At 46.2% G+C, this 24,615-nt stretch overlaps 1 pseudogene; it reads left to right on the top strand.

Moving 5' to 3' along the window:
• Positions 1-24,615, top strand: part of LOC139159977 (zinc finger protein 850-like) — an 82,729-nt pseudogene that overhangs the window by 11,890 nt on the left and 46,224 nt on the right.

The raw sequence follows: 24,615 nt of genomic DNA, 5'->3' as shown, positions 1-24,615 counted from the left end.
CATGAAGTGTGCAGTGAGTGATAGGCTTGTGCGGGGTAGGCCTTTGGCCTAGTGCCAAAAAACAATGTAAAATTTTAAATAAAAAGGCTATTTTGCTTTGCAGTTGGACCTGGTAGAGAAGAGATATAGGCATCGCACCCCTTGCCCTTTATTCCTGCATTACTAAGTGATGAAAATTCTAGTCCCTATTACCACAGTTAAGCGAGGAACTCTTAGCTATATGCTTCTCTGAGATATCTATTTCATAACGACACATTTTGTTATAAAAAAATCCTGTTGTGCCAGATGCAACATGCCACAAATTTGTTCACAACATTATAAAACAAATACTGAGACTTCAGAAAAAGTGCCAAAAAGACCAATGTAGAGGATTAAAGGCCTGGAGGCTAAAACCTATGAAGAACAATTGCAGGAATTGGATATGGCTAGTGTAGAGAAAAGAAGGGCTACGAGTCATATGATAGCAATAGTATTCCAGTATTTGAGGGTTGCCACAATGAAGAGGGGAGTCAACCTATTTTCCATAGCACCAGAAAGCCAGACAATAAACAGTGGATGGAATTAATCAAGGAGGGAAGGAACTTGGAATTAAGGAGAAACTTCCTAGTACTTCATCATCATCATCATCATCATCATCATCATCATTATTATTATTATTATTATTATTCAGAGCAGTAGAGAAGCGTGCACTCCACAAAGCCAGGGCTACAAATGCAAATGCTGTGGCAATTGTGCCCACATATATCTGCCCAACATGTGGCAGAATATTTTGTGCTGGTATGGGCTTTACCAGCCACTTGCGGACACATCGACTACAACCCACAACCCAGTAGATGTCAAGTCGTCCTCAAACACGATGGACAGGATTGGCCTTCTCCGAGTCCCGTTGACTATAAACAGTGGCGGTTGGCGGGCCCACAGGGAAGGGCCTTCTCTGTAGTGGCCCCGTCTCTTTGGAACCAATTAACACCCACCCCCTGTCATACTGCCCTCACCCTACTGACTTTCCGGAAAGCTCTGAAAATCTTGCCTTTGCCAGCAGGCCTGGGGGCCGTGAGAACTGACCCTTAATTCTGACTTAGATATGATTGATTGGGATGCTTGATATGGTATGAATGCTGTTATGTCTGCTTGGTAACAGCCGGCCGGATAGAGCACTTCAATTGGCATCCCTATCCAAGGTCCTGATAGGTTACAGACGCCCAGTTACAATGTAAGCAGGAAAGTTACTGTTTGTGGATTGGCTTCAGCCTTAGCCAGCCAAGTGTATAAAAGGCTGTTTACTGTATTTTCCCCAAGCCTGTACCTGCCTTGTTGTGGCATGACTTCTGTTAATAAAGTGTTGTTCTAACGAAGGCCTCCGCTATTACACTGGCGACGAAGGATCGAGCCTTTTGGTCACGGAATTCTATTGACTGTAGTGACAGTAAGTGAGGATGTCTGTACAGCTGACCTTTCCCCCTTTTAATCCACAAGGGGAGACCTGGGACTCCTATGTCGCCCGTTTTGACTGCTTCTTGATCTCTCATGGCTACACGGAGATTTCTGGGGATAGAAAGAGGTCTTATTTTCTCGGGTTTTGTGGTCCCGAGATGTTTGAGACGGCTCGGGCTTTATTCGCCCCGGTCTCAATCAATGATATTCCTTGGCAGGATTTTTTGAAGACCTTGCAAGAACACTATGCCCCTGCCCCTTCCCGGTGCGCCCGCCGTTATACATTTTATCAGAGAAACCAAGCGGAGGGGGAGTCAATTAACGATTTTGTAGCTGCCCTACGCAGAGCTGCATTATACTGCAAGTTTACAGATTTAAATGACTATTTGCTGGATAGGCTGGTGTTTGGAGTGAGAGACATTCGCCTCAAGCGGCGTCTTTTGGCCACCCGGGACTTGACCTTTCAAACGGCGTTAGCGGAGGCTCGTGCGTTCGAGCTGTCAACGCAATCTTTAGCTGCCATGGACAGCACAGTTAATGTCACTCAAAAGGTGCCAGTTTTGCCTGACAAGCCGAAGGTTTCCCTCCCTGAAGATGACAGCGTAGGGGTTGAGGAAGAAGAAGTTTGCCGGCTGGCGGCAAATCGCAGCCAAGAGGTACCGGCCGCGCGCCCTCGTCCCCCGGTGTCACCTTGTCGGGGGTGCGGGGGTAACCATTTTTGCTCAAATTGCCCTTTCCGGGATGCGGCATGCCGCCGATGTGGAGGCAAAGGTCACATTGCCAGGGTCTGCCGTTTTCTCAGATCTCCCCCAGCGGCGTCCAGGGAGCAGAGGGATTTCCAAAATTTCACCCCCCGCTGGCAACGGAAATTTTCCTCCAGCCGCAAGGAGGATTGTAATGCAGTGTACAGTCAACCGCGTCCTGCAGCCACGTACGTCAGAGAGACGTCTGACTCTGCGGAGAAAATTTCAGTGGAAGTTCAACTGGGAAGGTCTCATTGCCAGATGCAAGTGGATACGGGCTCCGCTCATTCGTTGATTTCCTGGGCCACATTGAAGCGCTGTTTTCCCGGCCTGAGCAAGAATCGTTTGCTGCCATGCTCTCTGAATTTGAGGGACTACCAAGGATCGCCTATACCGTTGCTCAGTGAGGGTCGATTTGCTGTCCGTTTTAAGACTTTCGTGGGCAAGTTGCCACTGATTGTGGTGAATGGACCATTTTCCAACTTAATAGGACTAGACTGGTTTAAGTCATTGGGTCTCTCAGTCATCGGGGTGAATTCTGTTAAGGGAAATTCAGGGTTTGAACAACTGTCTAGGGAATTTCCTTCAGTTTTTGATGGCAATTTGGGTCGTTATACTGAAACCCCGATTTCTTTCAGTTTAAATCCCCAAGTGCCGGCGGTGCGTTTAAAGGCCCGCCATGTCCCGATTCCCCTGAGGCAAAAGGTGGATGCTGAGCTCGATAGACTCATAGCCCAAGGAGTTCTGGAAACGGTTGATCAAGCTGCTTGGGAGACCCCGGTTGTAATAGCCTTTAAGGGGGATGGGGGAATCAGATTGTGTGGGGATTATAAGTGTTCCGTGAACAAAGCACTGGCCCATCACTCATACCCACTGCCCGTAGTGCAGCAATTGCTGCATACCCTGGGAAAGGGTAAAGTGTTCGCTAAGCTTGACCTCTCTCAGGCTTATCAGCAGCTCCCGGTCGACCCCCTGACCGCAGAAGCGCAATCCATCATTACCCACTGGGGGGTGTTCAAGTGTCACCGGCTGCAATTTGGGGTGTCCGTGGCCCCAGGGATTTTCCAGGGTTTGATGGAAAGATTACTGTATGGGCTGGAGGGAACGGTGCCATACTTTGATGACGTTCTTGTGTCAGGGAGTTCTGAGGATGAATTAATGGTACGGGTAAGGAAGGTTTTGTCAAAGTTCCATGAAGCGGGATTGAAGCTGAAGGCGAAGAAATGTGTGTTTGGGGTGCCTAGGGTTGAGTTCCTGGGGTTTACGGTAGATGGGGAGGGTATCCATCCTACCCCAGAAAAGACACGGGCAATCAGGGAAGCCCCTAGGCCACAGTCTAAGGCTGAGCTCCAGGCCTTTTTAGGTCTTCTGAATTTTTATGCAGTTTTCATACCGCATAAGGCATCGGTGGCTGAACCTTTACACCGATTGCTGGACAAGCACACAAATTGGCATTGGGGAGAAAGAGAGGAGGTTGCATTTGAGGGGGTTAAAAAAATACTTACCTCTAACAGTGTTCTGGCCCAATATTCACCGGGTTTACCATTGGTTCTCACATGTGATGCTTCGCAGTACGGGGTGGGCGCAGTCTTGAGCCATAGGTTGCCTAATGGGGCAGAGGCCCCGCTGGCATTTTTTTCCCGCACGTTGGCCAAAGCGGAAAGGAACTATGGGCACATTGATAAAGAGGCTCTGGCTCTTATTGCTGGGGTCCGCAGGTTCCATGACTATTTGTATGGAAGGCGATTCGAATTGGTGACCGATCACCATCCATTATTGGGGTTATTATCGGGTGACCGCCAAAGTCTCATAGTATTGTCTCTGCGCATTTCGCGCTGGATTGTATTTTTGGCAAATTATAGTTATTCTCTGACCTACAAGCCTGGGCGCCACATAGCCCATGCTGATGCCCTGAGTAGGTGCCCCTTGCAGGATGTTTTAATTGACCCTGCACCAGCTGGCTCTGTTTTCGCCCTGTCAGAAGGACCCCTCATTTTGGCCGCAGCCGAGGTAGCAAGGGAGACGGGGCGGGATTTGGTATTAGAACAGGTAAGGCAATGGGTACTTAGGAGGTGGCCAGTTTCTGCCCCGGCCGAAGTTTTTGTTCCGTTCTTCCATTGTCGGAACGAACTGTCCATGGAGAAGGGAATCCTGCTGCGGGGAAGCAGGGTAGTAATTCCGGGGAGGCTTCGTGGCCAGGTGTTGGCACTATTGCACAAGGGTCACCCGGGCATGGTGCGCATGAAAGGGTTGGCAAGGGATTACGTTTGGTGGCCAGGGTTAGATAGAGAGGTAGAGCAGCGGGTGGCAGCGGGTGGGGTTTGTCAGGAGAATAGATCTTTTCCCCCCCGGGCTGAACCGCTGGCCTGGGAGCCTCCCGCTGGTCCGTGGGCTCGCCTGCACATTGATTTGGCTGGCCCTTTTATGGGCCAGACCTTCTTGATAGTCGTCGATGCCCATTCCAAATGGGTGGAAGTAGCCCACCTGAAATCGAGCCAGTCTCAGGCCATCATCGACACTTTGATGACATTATTTGTCACCCATGGTTACCCCGATTTATTAGTCTCGGACAACGGACCACAATTTACATCTGTTATGTTTGAGTCATTTCTGGCGTCCGTTGGCATCTGACATGCGTTAACCTCGCCTTGGCATCCGGCCAGTAATGGGCAGGCAGAACAGGCAGTGCGCTCAGTAAAGGAAGCCCTAAAGAAGATGCCACAGGGTTCTTGGCAGAATAAATTGGCAGATTTATTAATGGCACAGCACTCCACCTCGTGTGTGGCCACTGGCAGGACCCCGGCCGAATTATTAATGGGTCGCAAGCTACGAATTGTCTTACACAGGCTTCACCCTTGGTATTCCCAGACCGTGCTGTGGCCAGAACCTCCGGCAAGGGAGGTGAGAGTGGGGGATGCGGTTTTTGCTCGTTCATACTCAGGGGGGTTACATTGGGAAAAAGGAACAGCAAGCCGACAGCTAGGGCCTCGGTCATTTGAAATAGAATTAAGCGACGGCCGTTTATGGAAGAGGCACCTGGACCAACTCCGTCTGGACAGAGGTGAGGTGCAAGGCGAAAAAAGGGACCACGGCCATTCTGAGGTAGCCCCCAGGGAATTAGTTATTCCTGCCAGGAAGCCAGAGGAGCCGGCTAGGGCGGAATTCCAAAGATTAGAGATCGTTCCGGCTCCCGGAGAGGAACCGAAGGTACCGCCCCCAGAGCCCAGGGTCGAGCGGTCCGGGGAACCCCGGCGCTCCAAGAGGATTTGTAGAAGACCGGCCTATTTGAATGATTATGTATGTGCTAACGAAAGGGATAGGAGTGTTATGTCTGCTTGGTAACAGCCGGCCGGATAGAGCAGTTCGATTGGCGTCCCTATCCAAGGTCCTGATAGGTTACAGACGCCCGGTTACAATGTAAGCGGGAAAGTTACTGTTTGTGGATTGGCTTCAGCCTTAGCCAGCCAAGTGTATAAAAGGCTGTTTACTGTATTTTCCCCAAGCCTGTACCTGCCTTGTTGTGGCATGACTTCTGTTAATAAAGTGTTGTTCTAACGAAGGTCTCCGCTATTACAAATGCATTGATAACTTTTGATACTGTTTTTATTGTTTTATTGTTGTAAGCTGCCCTTGTTCCTTTGGGAGTGCGGTGGGCAACATACAAATTCAAAGGAAGGAAGGAAGGGAGGAAGGAAGGAAGGAAGGAAGAGGAGGGAGGAAGGAAGAGGAGGGAGGAAGGAAGGAAGGAATACATTTCATCCCTAGAAGAACTTATTTCAAAAACGAATCGTTATTGCAGGTATTTTTTTTGTTCCATGTCGCTTTAAATCTCTGATATAAAATTCTGTTCCGGCGACTAATTTCTGCATAAGGAAGATGAACGGGTTAAAACCACAAAGTTCAGCCGCTCTAGAGTAGATCCCGAAAAGTCCACTCCCCTCCTTCCTCTTAGTTAATTCTTTTTCCTGTAGTTCCCTTGGATAAAACTCTTAGCTTGGTGTTTTCATTGTTGCTGGGCGAATCTCAACAATTCGGAAAGGGTAAGAAATGCAGGAAGGGGGGCAGTGGGGGGGTGTTAAAGGGAAATTATCCTTCAGTAAGCAGTTTATTTTAAAAAAAACCCTTCACCTATTTAACTCTTTCCTGGTAAAAGAGAGTATGTAACAGCCGGTCCTTCAGAGCTCGCTATTCCTATAGGAAATAGAACCTCCCTGTTCTAGCATAGCACGCAGGTGCGCAATCCAGGTCGGGGAAAGGCATAAAAAGACGGCGCGGAGGCGTCACGGGTGGGTGACAGAAAGAGCATCGGAGCCATTGAGTTGCAAGCGGCGTTTCTTTTTTCGATGAATCGACACAATCGCGCGGAGATTCGAAAGGGGCGGGGTTGGCTGGAGGTCAGAGACCCCTCTATTATCCTGTTGGCCAAAGCCTCGGGCTAACCGAATAACAAGACTTGCTGCAACGTCCTGCCTGTCAATGACTACTTCAGCTTCAACCAAAACACCACAAGAGCACACAAGATTTAAACTTAATATTAACCGCTGAAAACTTGACTGTAAAAAATATGACTTCAGTAACCGAGTTGTCGAAGCGTGGAACTCATTACCGGACTCCATAGTGTCATCCCCAAACCCCCAACACTTTACCCTTAGATTATCTACGGTTGACCTATCCAGATTCCTAAGAGGTCAGTAAGGGGCGAGTACAAGTGCACTAGAGTGCCTTCCGTCCCCTGTCCTATTTATTATTTGGATTTGTATGCCGCCCCTCTCCGAAGACTCGATTGCTCTCCTGTATCTCCTATACCTTTCTTCTATTCCTATATCTCTTCTATTCTTTCATTGATATGTTCTATTACTATATCTTCTTTTCTATTCTTTCTTAGATATATATATTACTACGAGTATCTCCTCTATAACCTTCATCATGTATTTTTCTATGTGTTTTTATTTTTATATATATATATATATATATATATATATATATATATATATATATATATATATATGTTTTCGTAAATTTTCACGGGTATATGTATGTAGATTGTTCTGAGTTCGGGTTTTGCCCTGTGTAATATTTTGCATGTCTATGCGACGTTTCGGTGAAATCACATTCACCATCATCAGGCTGAAGTTTCCAAGCTTCGTGCTGTTGTAAAATGGAAGAAAATGTAGTAGGTGACAAAAATGTAAGCAATTGATATACAAACTGAAACTCCAGTACTTTTCTAGAGAGTACAAAATAAATTCTATGTATGAGGTTATTGCAATATAAGTTAATGAAAATATACATCTTTTTTTTTAAAGTAATTTTTATTAATTTGTTTTAAAAAGCATAATCAAGAAAATATATACATTGACATATTTGCAATATTTGCAATACACAAAAAAGAAAATAGAAAAACATACATACACTTCTAAACCAACAAAAAACACCTGGACAATTACAAAATTACAAATAATATAGAAATGTCATCAATTTCCTCTTGAGAGAAGGAGAGTTACACTCTTGTTGCATATCAAATTATTTTCTGGTGAATAGAAATCATCGGCATTCACTGTTGTTCTTTTTGGTTATCAATGTCTTCTCTGTTATTATTATTATTTTTAAATTTACAATTTCATTTTACTCTTACAGACAAAGTTGATTCCAATATAAGAACACTGGACAAGAAGCAACATTGAAAACAAAGCAAATTGAAGTAGATTTTTTAAAAAATTCAATTTCTTTCAGAAAGATACATAATTCATAGCTATTGTGGGATAAGCACAGAGTTCAAATCACAAGAGGCTCCACACTGGATAAAAGCCCTACAAATACTTTGAATGTGGGAAAAGGTTTGGTCAGAATAGCTCCCCTGTAATTCATAGAAGAGTCCTCACACGAAAGATGCCCTACAACTGTTCCCAATGTGGTAAATGCTTTCACAAGCATGACAACTTAGTGATACACCAGAGGATTCACACCAGGGAGAAACCATACAAGTGTCCAGATTGTGGGAAAAGTTTCATTGCAAATTCCCGTTTGGTGATACACCAGAGCACTCACACAGGAGAGAAACCCTTTGAATGTCCTAATTGTGGAAAGTGTTTCACTCACAATTACAGCCTGCTGGAACACCAGAGGATCCACACAGGGGAGAAACCATACAAATGTCCAGAGTGTGTGAAATGTTTCAGTCATAGTTCCACCCTTGTGAAACACCTGAGGACTCACACAGGCGAGAAACCCTTTGAATGTTCTGATTGTGGGAAAAAGTTCAGTCAGAATTCCAGCCTGGAGATACACAAGAGAACTCACACAAAAGAAAAACCATTTGAATGTTGTTATTGTGGGAAACGTTTCAGTCAGAATTCCAACCTAGTTAACCACCAGAGGACTCACACAGGAGAGAAACCCTTTGAATGTCCTAATTGTGGAAAATGTTTCAGTGAGAATTCCAGCCTGGTGGTACACCAGAGGACTCACACAGGAGAAAAACCCTTTGAATGTCCTGATTGTGGAAAAAGCTTCAGCAACTATTCTGGCTTGCTGAAACACCAGAGGACTCACACAGGAGACAAACCATACAAGTGTCCAAATTGTGGGAAACAATTCAGTCGGAATTCGGACCTAGAGATACACAAGAGGACTCACACAGGAGAGAAACCCTTTGAATGTCCTGATTGTGGGAAAAGTTTCAGTCAGAATTCCAGCCTGGTGGAACACCAGAGGATCCACACAGGGGAGAAACCATACAAATGTCCAGAGTGTGTGAAATGTTTCAGTCACAGTTCCAACGTTGTGAATCACCTGAGGACTCACACAGGAGAGAAACCTTTTGAATGTTCTGATTGTGGGAAAAGTTTCAGTCATAATTCCACCCTGGTGAATCACCAGAGGACTCACACAGGAGAGAAACCCTTTGAATGTCCTAATTGTGGGAAAAGTTTCAGTCAGAATTCCAACCTGGTGAATCACCAGAGGACTCACACAGGAGAGAAACCCTTTGAATGTCCTAATTGTGGAAAGTGTTTCACTCACAATTCCAGCCTGCTGGAACACCGGAGAATCCACACAGGGGAGAAACCATACAAATGTCCAGAGTGTGTGAAATGTTTCAGTCACAGTTCCAACCTTGTGCAGCACCTGAGGACTCACACAGGAGAGAAACCCTTTGAATGTTCTGATTGTGGGAAAAAGTTCAGTCAGAATTCCAACCTGGTGAATCACCAGAGGACTCACACAGGAGAGAAACCCTTTGAATGTCCTAATTGTGGAAAGTGTTTCACTCACAATTCCAGCCTGCTGGAACACCGGAGAATCCACACAGGGGAGAAACCATACAAATGTCCAGAGTGTGTGAAATGTTTCAGTCACAGTTCCAACCTAGTGAACCACCAGAGGACTCACACATGAGAGAAACCCTTTGAATGTCCTAATTGTGGAAAATGTTTCAGTGAGAATTCCAACCTAGTGAACCACCAGAGGACTCACACAGGAGAAAAACCCTTTGAATGTCCTGATTGTGGAAAAAGCTTCAATCGTAATGACAGTCTGCTCATACACCAGAGGACTGACACAGGATAGAAACCGTTTCAGTGTCCAGATTGTGGGCAAAGTTTCTGCCACCATTTTGACCTGGTGAAGCACCAGAGGATTCACGCAGGGGAGAAAACAAGTGTCCAGATTGTGGGAAATGTTTCCGTTTCCATTCTACCCTGGTGAACTATTAGAGCAATCACAAGGGAGCGGAACCATGAGAGTGAGAAACATTTCCCTTGATTGTGGGAAGCATTTCAGTCAGAAATCCTCCTTGGTGAAACACCAGATAGCTCACACAGGAGAAAAACATTTTGAATGTGCTGATTGTGGGAAAAACTTCCGTTTCAATTTATTTATTTATTTATTTATTTATTTATTATTTAGATTTGTATGCCGCCCCTCTCCGCGGACTCGGGGCGGCTCACAGCAAAATATAACAAATCGTCACAAATGCAAATAAATTTAAAATATTTTAAAAAGTTTAAAAAGAACCCCATTTAGTAACAAGCATACACACAAACATACCATGCATAAATTGTATATGCCCGGGGGAGGTGTTTCAGTTCCCCCATGCCTGACGGCAAAGGTGGGTTTTAAGGAGTTTACCGAAGGCAGGGAGAGTAGGGGCAGTTCTAATCTCTGGGGGGAGTTGATTCCAGAGAGTCGGGGCCACCACAGAGAAGGCTCTTCCCCTGTGGCCCGCCAACCGACATTGTTTAGTTGACGGGACTCGGAGAAGGCCCACTCTGTGGGACCTAATCGGTCACTGGGATTCGTGCGGCAGAAGGCGGTCTCGGAGATATTCTGGTCCAGTGCCATGAAGGGCTTTAAAGGTCATAACCAACACTTTGAATTCTGACCGGAATTTGATCGGCAGCCAATGCAGACTGCGGAGTGATGGCGAAACATGGGCATACCTGGGTAAGCCCATGATTGCACTCGCAGCTGCATTGTGCATGATCTGAAGTTTCCGAACACTTTTCAAAGGTAGCCCCATGTAGAGAGCATTACAGTAGTCGAACCTCGAGGTGATGAGGGCATGAGTGACTGTGAGCAATGAGTCCCGGTCCAGATAGGGCCGCAACTGGTGCACCAGGCGAACTTGGGCAAACGCCCCTCTCGCCACAGCTGAAAGATGGTTCTCTAATGTGAGCTGTGGATCGAGGAGGACACCCAAGTTGCGGACCCTCTCCGAGGGGGTCAGTAATTCCCCCCCCAGGGTAATGGACGGACAGATGGAATTGTCCTTGGGAGGCAAAACCCACAGCCACTCCATCTTATCCGGGTTGAGTTTGAGTCAGTTGACACCCATCCAGGCCCCAACAGCCTCCAGACACTGGCACATCACTTCCACTGCTTCGTTGACTGGACATGGGGTGGAGATGTAAAGCTGGGTATCATCGGCGTACTGATGATACCTCATCCCATGCCCTTGGATGATCTCACCAGTGGTTTCATCTAGATATTAAATAGCAGGGGGGAGAGGACCGACCCCTGAGGCACCCCACAAGGGAGAGACCTCGCAGTCGACCTCTGACCCCCCACTAACACCGACTGCGACCGACCGGAGTGGTAGGAGGAGAACCACTGAAGCACAGTGCCTCCCACCCCCAACCCCTCCAGCCGGTGCAGAAGGATACCATGGTCGATGGTATCGAAAGCTGCTGAGAGGTCAAGGAGCACAAGGACAGACGATAAACCCCTGTCCCGGGCCCACCAGAGATCATCCATCAACGCGACCAAAGCAGTTTCCATGCTGTAACCGGGCCTGAAACCCGACTGCTGGGGACCTAGATAATCGGCTTCTTCCAAGGACCATTGGAGGTGGAGCGCTACCACCTTCTCAACAACCTTCCCCATAAAGGGAAGGTTGGAGACTGGGCGATAGTTATTAAGTACGGCTGGGTCCAGGGAAGGCTTCTTGAGGAGGGGGCGCACGAGCGCCTCTTTATAGAGTGTTGGAAAAACTCCCCTCCCCAAGGAAGCATTGATAATCTCCTGGACCCAGCTCCGTGTCACCTCCCTGCTGGCAGAGACCAAGCAGGAGGGACACGGATCCAGTAAACAGGTGGCGGAACTCACAGATCCAATGGCCTTATCCACTTCATCAGGTGTCACCAGATCAAACTGTTCGCAGGCAGGTGGACAAGTACGTGCCCCAGTCACCTCGACTGACTCGTCAGTCGACTCTGTTTCCCAATTGGAGTCGAAGTCGGCCCGGATCTGAGCGATATTATCAGCGAAAAACGTATTAAAATCCTCGGCACTGCTCTGCAAGGGCTCCCCAACTCCCCCCTGATTAAGAAGGGAGCGGGTCACCCTAAACAGAGCAGCCGGGCGGGATTCCGCTGATGCAATCAAGGCGGCATGGTACGCGCATCTTGCCGCCTTGAGCGCCACTTTGTAAGTCTTAATAAAAGCTCTTACAAGTGTTCGATCAGATTCAGACCTACTCTTCCTCCATCGCTTCTCTAGACGTCTCTTCTGGCGTTTCAACTCCCGGAGCTCCTCGTTGAACCATGGAGCTCTATGGGGTCTAGCGCCACGGAGAGGTCGCAAAGGCGCAATCCGGTCAAGAGCCTCCGCTGCAGCCTTGTTCCAGGCCTCCGCAAGAGACTCCGCCGAACTGTGGACGAGTGCCTCTGGAATAACCCCAAGCGCCGTCTTAAAGCCCTCTGGGTCCATCAGGCGTCTGGGGCGGAACATCTTAATTGGTTCCACCTCCCTGCGGGGAAGGATTCCAGCCCGCTGATACACCAGAAGCCACACATAGGAGATAAACCATATAAGTGTCCATATTGTGGGAAAGGTTTTGTGTACTGTTCTATCTTGGTGTAACACCAGAGGACTCACACAGGAGAGAAACCATATGAGTGTCCAGATCAAGCCTGTTGAACTCCATTTCATTGATGGCCGCATTAGAGTTGTGGTTGATCTCAGGGATGGTGTGACCAAAGTTGCTATGGCCGGGATGGCATCATGTCACCAGCTCAAGATCTCTCATGTCGTGGGTACATGTGGGGCCCAGGCAGGTCTGGGGAAATCCATTGTCTCCACGCAAGAAAAGTGAGACCACTGTGAGCACCAAACCCTTATCCTCCCGCAAAGCCTCACCCTCCCTCTCAGGCCATGCAAAGGGCCCTCAGACAGCAGCGCAGATTGTCCAGAGCCCTGGGAATGTTAGTGTCCAGCCTGGCACTCAAGCACTGAGACCCCACAGCCCAGCCCCACTTCCCCAAGCCTCACTCACCTCCACCTCAAGGCTGCTGCTGCTGTTCTCGCTCTCCTAGGGCAGCGTTTCCCAACCGGTGTGCCGCGGCACACCGGTGTGCCGCGAGACATGGCCAGGTGTGCCGCCAAGCTCCGGCTGGGCGGGGCGCTCCCGGTACTTCCGTCCTGGGGCTCCCGCTCGCAGCTGTCCCCCGGCTCCTGCTCGATGCCGCGGTTTTCGGCGCTCTCCTGCTGGGCTCCAAAGAAGGAAGGCGGGAAAGAGCTTCTCTGGCATCCACGGCAAGTGTCCTTTGTGGCCCCGCGGGAGGGCACTGGCGTTGGGAGCGGGGGGGGGGCGGCCGCAGCGGCCGCAGGCAGTCGCGAGGAGATGTCGGCGGCGAGAGGGAGCTCTCTCTCTCTCTCTCAGCTGACTGCAAGCGGGAGCCCTGACGGTGGCGGTTGGACCTGCGGCAAGTGTCCTTTGTGGCCCGGCGGGAGGGCACTGGCGATGGGAGCGGGGGGGGGGGTGGCCGCAGCGGCCGCAGGCAGTCGCAGGGAGATGTCGGCGGCGAGAGGGAGCTCTCTCTCTCTCTCAGCTGACTGCAAGCGGGAGCCCTGACGGTGGCAGTTGGACGTGCTGCTGGCACTGCAGGCCTGGCATATACGGTGTCCAGCAGCACATCCAGCTGCCGCCGTCAGGGCTCCCGCTTGCAGTCAGCTGAGAGAGAGAGAGAAAGAAAGAGAGACATAGCAAGAGAGGCAGAGAAAGAGAGACAGAGCAAGAAAGAGAGGCAGAGAAAGAGAAAGAGAGATAGAGAAAGAGAGAGAAAGAGAGACATAGCAAGAGAGGCAGAGAGAGAGAGAAAGAAAGAGAGACATAGCAAGAGAAAAAGAGATACTTAGCAAGAGAGGCAGAGAGAGAGAGAAAGAGAAAGAAAGAGAGACATAGCAAGAGAGACAGAGAGAGAGAAAGAGAGAGAAAGAAAGAAAGAGAGATAGCAAGAGAGGCAAAGAGAAAGAAAGAGACATATAGCAAGACAGTGAAAGAGAGAGAGAGAGCAAGAGAGAGAGAGAAAAGCAAGAAAGAGATAGCAAGAGAGACAGAGAGAGAGAGCAAGGGAGAGAGAAAGACATAGAGGAAGGGAAGGAGGGAGAGAGAAAGAGAGAAAAAAAGAGAGGAAGAAAGAAAGAAAGGGATGGAGAGAGAGAAAGAAGGGAAGGAAGGAAAAGAGAGAAAGAGGGAGAAATAGAGCGAAAGGGAGGAAGAGAGAGGGTTTTTTGTCCAAACTTTTCTTTAGCCCGTCCCCCCGCCCCGCCCCCCCTTCAGTGTTCCCCAGGATTTTGAAAATATGAATAATGTGCCGCGGCTCAAAAAAGGTTGGGAAACACTGTCCTAGGGCACATAGCTCATGGTGTCTGCAGGAGGGCAAAGTGTGTGGGTCAGAGGGAGGCCCCCTCCCTGTCCATGCGAGCAGACCCACATTGTAAACAAAGCATCCTCAGCAATAGGATGGGAGACCACCAGGACAGGTCAGGAGGAGGGAACAGTGAGATGATGAAAGGGCAGCAGGGCAGCTGGTGGCCAAGTGCTAACAGGACCTTCCTAAAGTTGCTACCAGTTGGCAGATTAGCAATCGCATGGGCCAGATCTATCTAATCATCTTGCAGGCCACATTTGGCCTGAGGACCTTGAGTTTGACATTATCCAAATTGTGGGAAAGGTTTTAGTGTTGTTTTTTTTAATATATGTTTTATTGGTACATTTTTCTTTTAAAAACATAAAAAATTCCATGTCTATCTGAACAGTTTGTTAACTAGGCAGAATTAATTATAAGTAAAGATACAACAATAACCACAATAATACTACCTTGTTTCCCCCAAAATAAGACATCCCCTAATAATAAGCCGAATTGGGCATTTTAATATGCGGTAATAAGGCCAAGCTATTATTTCATGGTTTTAAAAAAATATGACAGGTTCTTATTTTTTGGAAAACCCAGTAGTAATCTTCGTAAACATATCAATATTAATCACAGAATAATCACACAACTAGGTTATCCTTCTTCCAAAATTTTCAATACAATTTTTTATTGTCTTTTTAAATTCTTTTTAGTTTCTAACCTGGTTCTGTTAGTTCACCATTGGTAAAATAAATCCCATGTAAAAAACTATTCTGTTTCTTTCTTTTATCTTAAGTGTCAATCTATCTATCAGCATGTTTTTGTGTCCTCCCAGTAATAGTGTGGCCACTGTTGAGTTTTCCAAATTTGCTGGCAAATTGAGTGTAGCACTTTTGCTGCATCCTCTTATAAGATTTTGAATAGCTCAGCTGGAATACTGTCACCTCCACTAGCTTTGTTGTTGCTCAGATTTCCTTTTATTGTTATTCTGTGTAATTATGCCACCTCTTCTTGATCTCTTCTGACTCCTATTGCTCTGATTCTAAGCCCTTGGTTCCCCCAAGGCCTTTTCCTCCCTTACAAGAGACCCACCAGGCTTTTCCTTCCCTTCCACAGGCCTTTCCCTAGAGCAGGGGTGGACCATTAATTTTGCCATAAGGCCGCATGAGAAATTGGGATGGTTTTAGAAGGCCGCACTAATATAATTAACTCATTTCTATCCTATACTGTATATTTTTGGGTAGAACTGAGTTAATTATAATTATATATTATATTATATTGTATTATATATTATATACTATATATTATATATATATATTTATATCTTATATATAGTCTCCGAAGAGGGGCGGCATACAAATCCAATAAATAAATAACTATAAATATAAAAATAAGAATAAAAATAAAAATAATAAAAATAAATAAATAAATAAATGATATCTTGAACACCCAATTCTTATCTAGAAAAGTTGGACTGACCTCCGCGGGCCAGTCACAGACAGCAGGCAGGCTGCATCCGGCCCTCAGGCCACATCTTGCCCAGGTCTGCCCTAGAGTAATGGCACCCAGGCCTTTTCCCACTCCCACTGGTTTCCTGCAGGCCTTAGGCCATTCTGTCATGGGGCCTACCTGCTTTGCTTAATTGCAGACTAAGACTTTCCTTCCAAGGGCCTCCGGTAATCCATCTTGTTGGTCTCCCCAGGATTTTCCTTCCCTCACAGAGTCTCTGTAGGCCAGTGTTTCCCAACCTTGGCAACTTGGAGATATTTGGACTTCAACTCCCAGAATTCCCCAACCATTGAATGCTGGCTGGGGAATTCTGGGAGGTGAAGTCCAGATATCTCCAAGTTGCCAAGGTTGTGAAACCACTGCTCTAGGCCTCTGCTTCCTAAAACAGGCTTCATCTTGTCCTTGGGCCTAAATCCGATCCCACCAAGCATCATAGCCTCCTCCTCTGTATTTTTTGAAGTTCTCTGAATGTGATGTTGGGGAAGGAGGGTAGGATGCAAATCTCTGGGCTGCAGGATTATTTCATGGAAGCAGCCATTATTTTCACTGCGCATGGGATTCATCCAGTGAAGGGCTACCAAACATTTTACTACCACACTGTGGGTGTGGCTTATGCAAGATGCCCTGCATTTTCTTTCAACATCTTTCAGTGCAAATTGGGTGCTCTGGTGTGAAGCTCCATTTTCACTACCCCACTATTTTGTCCCCCCCCCCTCGGTCCGGGCAGCAGCCTGGATTCATCCCTGGACTCTGAGGTGGATTTGTGGAAATGGCTGCCATTTTGCCATGACTGCCTCAGGGCCAAAATGGTGTCTGATTCTTTGTCATTGTCACGAGGGAGAGGGAGAAATTGCTGTATTTTGGTACCTTAAGGAATGGTGGGTGCAGTGAAAATGATGGCTGCTTCCATGAGATCTTCCAAAGTTAAGTGTGCAGTGAGTGATAGGCTTGTGGGGGGTAGGCCTTTGGCCTAGTGCGAAAAAACAATGTAAAAATTTAAATAAAAAGGCTATTTTGCTTTGCAGTTGGACCTGGTAGAGAAGAGATATAGGCATCGCACCCCTTGCCCTTTATTCCTGCATTACTAAGTGATGAAAATTCTAGTCCCTATTACCACAGTTAAGCGAGGACCACTTAGCTATATGCTTCTCTGAGATATCTATTTCATAATGACACATTTTGTTATAAAAAATCCTGTTGTGCCAGATGCAACATGGCACAAATTTGTTCACAACATTATAAAACAAATACTGAGACTTCGGAAAAAGTGCCAAAAAGACCAATGTAGAGGATTAAAGGCCTGGAGGCTAAAACATATGAAGAACAATTGCAGGAATTGGATATGGCTAGTGTAGAGAAAAGAAGGGCTACGGGTGATAGGATAGCAATAGTATTCCAGTATTTGAGGGGTTGTCACAATGAAGAGGGGAGTCAGCCTATTTTCCATAGCACCAGAAAGCCAGACAATAAACTGGATGGAATTAATCAAGGAGGGAAGGAACTTGGAATTAAGGAGAAACTTCCTAGTACTTCATCATCATCATCATCATCATCATCATCATTATTATTATTATTATTATTATTGTTATTATTCAGAGCAGTAGAGAAGCGTGCACTCCACAAAGCCAGGGCTACAAATGCAAATGCTGTGGCAATTGTGCCCACATATATCTGCCCAACATGTGGCAGAATATTTTGTGCTGGTATGGGCTTTACCAGCCACTTGCAGACACATCGACTACAACCCACAACCCAGTAGATGTCAAGTCGTCCTCAAACACGATGGACAGGATTGGCCTTCTCCGAGTCCCGTTGACTTCTCTGTGGTGGCCCCATCTCTTTGGAACCAATTAACACCCACCCCCTGCCATACTGCCCTCACCCTACTGACTTTCCGGAAGGCTCTGAAAATCTTGCCTTTGCCAGCAGGCCTGGGGGCCGTGACAACTGACCCTTAATTCTGACTTAGATATGATTGATTGGGATGCTTGATATGGTATGAATGCATTGATAACTTTTGATACTGTTTTTATTGTTTTATTGTTGTAAGCTGCCCTGGTTCCTTTGGGTGTGCGGTGGGCAACATACAAATTCAAAGGAAGGAAAGGAGGGAGGGAGGAAGGAAGAGGAGGGAGGAAGGGAGGAACGAAGAGGAGGGAGGAAGGAAGGAAGAGGAGGGAGGGAGGAACGAAGAGGAGGAAGGAAGGAAGGAAGGAGGGAGGGAGGGAGGAAGGAAGGAAGGAAGAGGAGGAAGGAAGGAAGGAATACATTTCATCCCTAGGAGAACTTATTTCAAAAACGAATCGTTATTGCAGAAATTTTTCTTGTTCCATGTCGCTTTAAATCTCTGATATAAAATTCTGTTCCAGCGACTAATTTCTGCATAAGGAAGATGAACGGGTTAAAACCACAAAGTTCAGCCGCTCTAGAGTAGGTCCCGAAATATCAACTCCCCTCCTTCCTCTTAATTCTTTTTCCTGTAGTTCCCTTGGATAAAACTCTTAGCTTGGTGCTTTCATTGTTGCTGGGCGAATCTCAACAATTCGGAAAGGGTAAGAAATGCAGGAAGGGGGGAGTGGGGGGCGTGTTAAAGGGAAATTATCCTTCAGTAAGCAGTTTAGTTTAAAAAAAACCTTCACCTATTTAACTCTTTCCCTGTAAAAGAGAGTATGTAACAGCCGGTCCTTCAGAGCTCGCTATTCCTATAGGAAATAGAACCTCCCTGTTCAAGCATAGCGCGCAGGTGCGCAATCCAGGTGCGGGGAAAGGCATAAAAAGACGGCGCGGAAGCGTCACGGGTGGGTGACAGAAAGAGCATCGGGGCCATTGAGTTGCAAGCGGCGTTTCTTTTTTCGATGAATCGACACAATCGCGCGGAGATTCGAAAGGGGCGTGGTTGGCTGGAGGTCAGAGACCCCTCTATTGTCCTGTTGGCCAAAGCCTCGGGCTAACCGAATAACAAGACTTGCTGCAACGTCCTGCCTCTCAATGACTACTTCAGCTTCAACCACAACAACACCAGAGCACACAAGATTTAAACTTAACCGCTCAAAACTTGACTGTAAAAAATATGACTTCAGTAACCGAGTTGTCGAAGCGTGGAACTCATTACCGGACTCCATAGTGTCATCCCCAAACCCCCAACACTTTACCCTTAGATTATCTACGGTTGACCTATCCAGATTCCTAAGAGGTCAGTAAGGGGCGACTACAAGTGCACTAGAGTGCCTTCCGTCCCCTGTCCTATGTATTATTTGGATTTGTATGCCGCCCCTCTCCGAAGACTCGATTGCTCTCCTGTATCTCCTATACCTTTCTTCTATTCCTATATCTCTTCTATTCTTTCATTGATATGTTCTATTCCTATTTCTTCTATTCTTACTTAGATATATTTTACTATGAGTATATCCTCTATAACCTTCATCATGTATTTTACTATGTGTATATATATATATATCCACTAAAACCCTCATTGTGTATTGGACAAAACAAATAAATGAAATAAATAAATAAAAATAAAGCAGGCCAATGTATTGGGGTCTGGAGCCTCTGAGGACTGATCGGGAAAGTTGGGAGGAAATAAATGGGTGGGTGGTGCTGCAGAATCTCTGCAGTTAGTGAAAGCTGGAGGGTCTGCAAAATTTCAACTTTGAAATGGATTTGTATTTAGAATGGGGTGTGTGTGTTATCACTTCAAACTTTCATTGAATGGCCTGTCATATCTCAAGGGTTACCCGTACTACTTTTTCACAACTTCTGCAACCATTTCATAAACAATAAAATTTACAATTTCATTTGAATCTTACAGGCAAAAATGATGCCAATATAAGAACACTGGACAACAAGCAACGTTGAAAAGCAAAGCAAATTGAAGCAGAATTTTTTAAAAATTCAAATTTCTTTAAGAAAGCCACATAATTCATAGCTATTGTGGGAAAAGCACAGAGTTCAAATCACAAGAGGCTCCACACTGGATAAAAGCCCTATAAATACTTTGAATGTGGGAAAAGGTTTTGTCAGAATAGCTCTCCTGTAATTCATAGAAGAGTCTTCATAGGACAGATGCCCTACAACTGCTCCCAATGTGGTAAATGCTTTCGCAAGCATGACAACTTACTGATACACCAGAGGATTCACACCAGGGAGAAACCATACAAGTGTCCAGATTGTGGGAAAAGTTTCATTGCAAATTCCCGTTTGGTGATACACCAGAGAACTCACACAGGAGAGAAACCCTTTGAATGTTCTGATTGTGGGAAAAGTTTCAGTCAGAATTCCAACCTGGTGAACCACCAGAGGACTCACACAGGAGAGAAACCCTTTGAATGTTCTGATTGTGGGAAAAAGTTCAGGCAGAATTCCCACCTAGATAATCATCGGATAACTCACACAAGAGAGAAACCCTTTGAATGTTCTGATTGCGGGAAAAAGTTCAGTCGGAATTCCCACCTAGATAATCACCGGATAACTCACACAGGAGAGAAACCCTTTGAATGTCTTAATTGTGGAAAATGTTTCACTCGCAATTACGGTCTGCTGGAACACCAGAGGATCCACACAGGGGAGAAACCATACAAATGTCCAGAATGTGTAAAATCTTTCAGTCACAGTTCCGCCCTTGTGAATCACCTGAGGATTCACACAGGAGAGAAACCCTTTCAATGTTCTGATTGTGGAAAAAAGTTCAATGGGAAATTCCACCTAGAGGAACACAAGAGGACTCACACAGGAGAGAAACCCTTTGAATGTCCTAATTGTGGAAAATGTTTCAGTCAGAATTCAACCCTGCTGCAACACCAGACGATCCACACAGGGGAGAAACCATACAAATGTCCAGAGTGTGTGAAATGTTTCAGTCACAGTCCCAACCTTGTGAATCACCTGAGGACTCACACAGGAGAGAAACCCTATGAATGTCCTGATTGTGGGAAAAGCTTCAGTCTCAATTCAAGCCTGGTGATTCATCAGAGGACTCACACAGGAGAGAAACCATACAAGTGTCCAGATTGTGGGAAACAATTCGGACAGAATTCCCAGCTAGCTATTCACAAGAGGACTCACACAGGAGAGAAACCCTTTGTATGTTCTGATTGTGGGAAAAAGTTCAGCCAGAATTCCCACCTAGAGGTACACCAGAGGACTCACACAGGAGAGAAACCCTATGAATGTCCTGATTGTGGGAAAAGCTTCAGTCTCAATTCAAGCCTGGTGATTCATCAGAGGACTCACACAGGAGAGAAACCATACAAGTGTCCAGATTGTGGGAAACAATTCAGACAGAATTCCCACCTAGCTATGCACAAGAGGACTCACACAGGAGAGACACCCTTTGAATGTCCTGATTGTGGGAAAAGTTTCAGTCGCAATGACAGCCTGCTCATACACCAGAGGACTCACACAGGAGAGAAACCGTTTGAATGTCCAGATTGAGGGCAAAGTTTCTGCCACCATTTTGACCTGGTGAAGCACCAGAGGACTCACGCAGGGGAGAAAACAAGAGTCCGGATTGTGGGAAATGTTTCCGTTTCCATTCTTCCCTGGTGAATTATTAGAGCAATCACAAGGGAGCGGAACCATGAGATTGAGAAACATTTTCCTTGGTGAAACACCGGATAGCTCACACAGGAGAAAAAACCTTTTGAATGTCCTGATTGTGGGAAAAACTTCAGTTTCAATTCCAGCCTGCTGATACACCAGAAGCCACACATAGGAGATAAACCATATAAGTGTCCATATTGTGGGAAAGGTTTTGTGTACTGTTCTATCTTGGTGTAACACCAGAGCACTCACACAGGAGAGAAACCATATGAGTGTCCAGATCAAGCCTGTTGAACTCCATTTCATTGATGGCTGCATTAGAGTTGTGGTTGATCTCAGGGATGGCATGGCCAAAGTTGGAATGGCCGGGATGGCATCATGTCACCAGTTCTAGTTCTCTCATGTCCTGGGTACATGTGGGGCCCAGGCAGGTCTGGGGAAATCCATTGTCTCCACCCAAGAAAAGTGAGACCACTGTGAGCGCCAAACCCTTATCCTCTCGCAAAGCCTCACCCTCCCTCTCAGGCCATGCAAAGGGCCCTCGGGCAGCAGCGCAGATTGTCCAGAGCCCGGGGAATGTTAGTGTCCAGCCTTGCACTCAAGCACTGAGACACCACAGCCCAGCCCCGCTTCCCCAAGCTACACTCACCTCCTCCTCAAGGCTGCTGCTGCTGTTCTCGCTCTCTTAGGGCACATTGCTCATGGTGTCTGCAGGAGGGCAAAGTGTGTGGGTCAGAGGGACGCCCACTCCCTGTCCATGCGAGCAGACACAGATTGTAAACAAAGCATCCTCAGCAATAGGATGGGAGACCACCAGGACAGATCAGGAGGAGGGAACAATGAGATGATGAAAGGGCAGCAGGGCAGCTGGTGGCCAAGTGCTAACGTAGGACCTACCTAAAGGTTGCTACCGGTTGGCAGATTAGCAATCTCATAGGCCAGATCTATCTAACCATCTTGCAGGCCACATCTGGCCTGCGGACCTTGAGTTTGACATCCCTGATCCAAATTGTGGGAAAGGTTTTAGTTATTTTTTTAATATATGTTTTATTGGTACATTTTTCTTTTAAAAACATTTAAAATTCCATATCTATCTGAACAGTTTGTTAACTAGGCAGAATTAATTTTAGGTAAAGATACAACAATAACCACAATAAGAAATACTACCTTGTTTCCCCCAAAATAAGACATCCCCTAATAATAAGCCGAATTGGGCTTTTTAATGTGCGGTAATAAGGACAAGCTATTATTTCACGGTTTAAAAAAAATATGACAGGTTCTTATTTTTTGGGAAACCCAATAGTAATCTTAATAAATATATCAATATTAATCACAGAATAATCAGACAACTAGTATATCAATCTTGCAAAAATTTTATTGTCTTTCAAAATTCTGTTTAGTTTCTAACCTGGTTCTGTTAGTTCACCATTGGTAAAATAAATCCCATGTTAAAAACTGTTCTGTTTCTTTTCTTTTATATTAAGTGTCTATCTATCTCAGCATGTTTTTGTGTGTCCCCAGTAATAGTGTGGCCACTGTTGAGTTTTCCAAATTTGCTGGCAAATTGAGTGTAGCACTTCTGCTGCATTGTCTTAGAATATTTTGAATAGCTCAGCTGGAATACTGTCACCTCCCCTAGCTTTGTTGTGGCTCAGATTTCCTTTTATAGTTATTCTGTGTAATTGTGCCACCTCTTCTTAATCTCTTCTGACTCCTATTGCTCTGATTCTAAGCCCTTGGTTCTAGCAAGGCCTTTTCCTCCCTTACAGAGACCACCAGGCTTTTCCTTCCCTACACAGGCCTTTCCCTAGAGCAGGGGTGGACAATTAATTTTGCCTTAGGGCCGCATGAGAAATTTGGATGGTTTTAGAGGGCCGGACTAATATAATTAACTCAGTTCTACCCAATACTGTATATTATTGGGTAGAACTGAATTAATTATACAGTATTATAATTATATATTATATACTATATATTATATATGTAATTATATCTTATATATTATATCTTGAACACCCAGTTCTTATCTAGAAAAGTTGGACTTACCTCCGCTGGCCAGTCACAGACAGCGGGCAGGCCGCTTCCGGCCCTCAGGCCGCATTTTGCCCAGGTCTGCCCTAGAGTAATGGCACCCAGGCCTTTTCCCACCCCCACTGGCTTCCTGCAGGCCTTAGGCCATTCTGTTACGGGGCCTACCTGCTTTGCTTAATTGCAGACTAAGACTTTCCTTCCAAAGGCCTCGGGTAATCCATCTCGTAGGTCTCCCCAGGATTTTCCTTCCCTCACAGAGTCTCTCTAGGCCAGTGTTTCCCAACCTTGGCAACTTGGAGATATTTGGACTTCAACTCCCAGAATTCCCCAGCCATTGGATGCTGGCTGGGGAATTCTGGGAGTTGAAGTCCAGATATCTCCAAGTTGCCAAGGTTGGGAAACACTGCTCTGGGCCTCTGCTTCCTAAAACAGGCTTCATGGTGTCCTTGGGCCTAAATCCGACCCCACCAAGCATCATAGCCTCTGCCTCTGTATTTTTTGAAGTTCTCTGAATGCGATGTTGGGGAAGGAGGGTAGGATGCAAATCTCTGGGCTGCATGATTATTTCATGCAAGCAGCCATTAATTTCACTGGGCATGGGATTCATCCAGTGAAGGGCTACCAAATATTTTACTACCACACTGTGGGCCTGGCTTATGCAAGACGCCCTGCATTTTCTTTCAACATCTTTCAGTGCAAATTGGGTGCTCTGGGGTGGAGCTCCATTTTCACTATCCCACTGTTTCGTGTCCCCCCCACCCCCTCCGGTCTGGGCAGTAGCCTGGATTCATCCCTGGACTCTGAGGTGGATTTGAGGAAATGGCTGCCATTTTGCCATGACTGCCTCAGGGCCAAAATGGTGTCTGATTCTGGGTCATTGTCCTGAGGGAGAGGGAGAAATTGCTCTATTTTGCTACCTTAAGGAATGGTGGGTGCAGTGAAAATGATGGTTGCTTCCATGAGATCTTCCAAAGTTAAGTGTGCAGTGAGTGATAGGCTTGTGGGAGATAGGCCTTTGGCATAGTGCAAAAAAACAATGTAAAATTTTAAATAAAAAGGCTATTTTGCTTTGCACTTGGACCTGGTGCAGAAGAGATATTGCCCTTTATTCCTGCATTGTTAAATGATGCAATGTCTAGTCCCTATTACCACAGTTAAGCGAGGACCAGTTAGCTATATGCTTCTCTGAGATATCTATTTCATACTGACACATTTTTTTGTAAAAA

Source organism: Erythrolamprus reginae, chromosome 2, assembly GCF_031021105.1.
Source record: "Erythrolamprus reginae isolate rEryReg1 chromosome 2, rEryReg1.hap1, whole genome shotgun sequence".
Classification (NCBI taxonomy): domain Eukaryota; kingdom Metazoa; phylum Chordata; class Lepidosauria; order Squamata; family Dipsadidae; genus Erythrolamprus; species Erythrolamprus reginae.
Note: the sequence above shows the minus strand (reverse complement) of the source record. Positions and strands in the feature narration are given on the sequence as shown.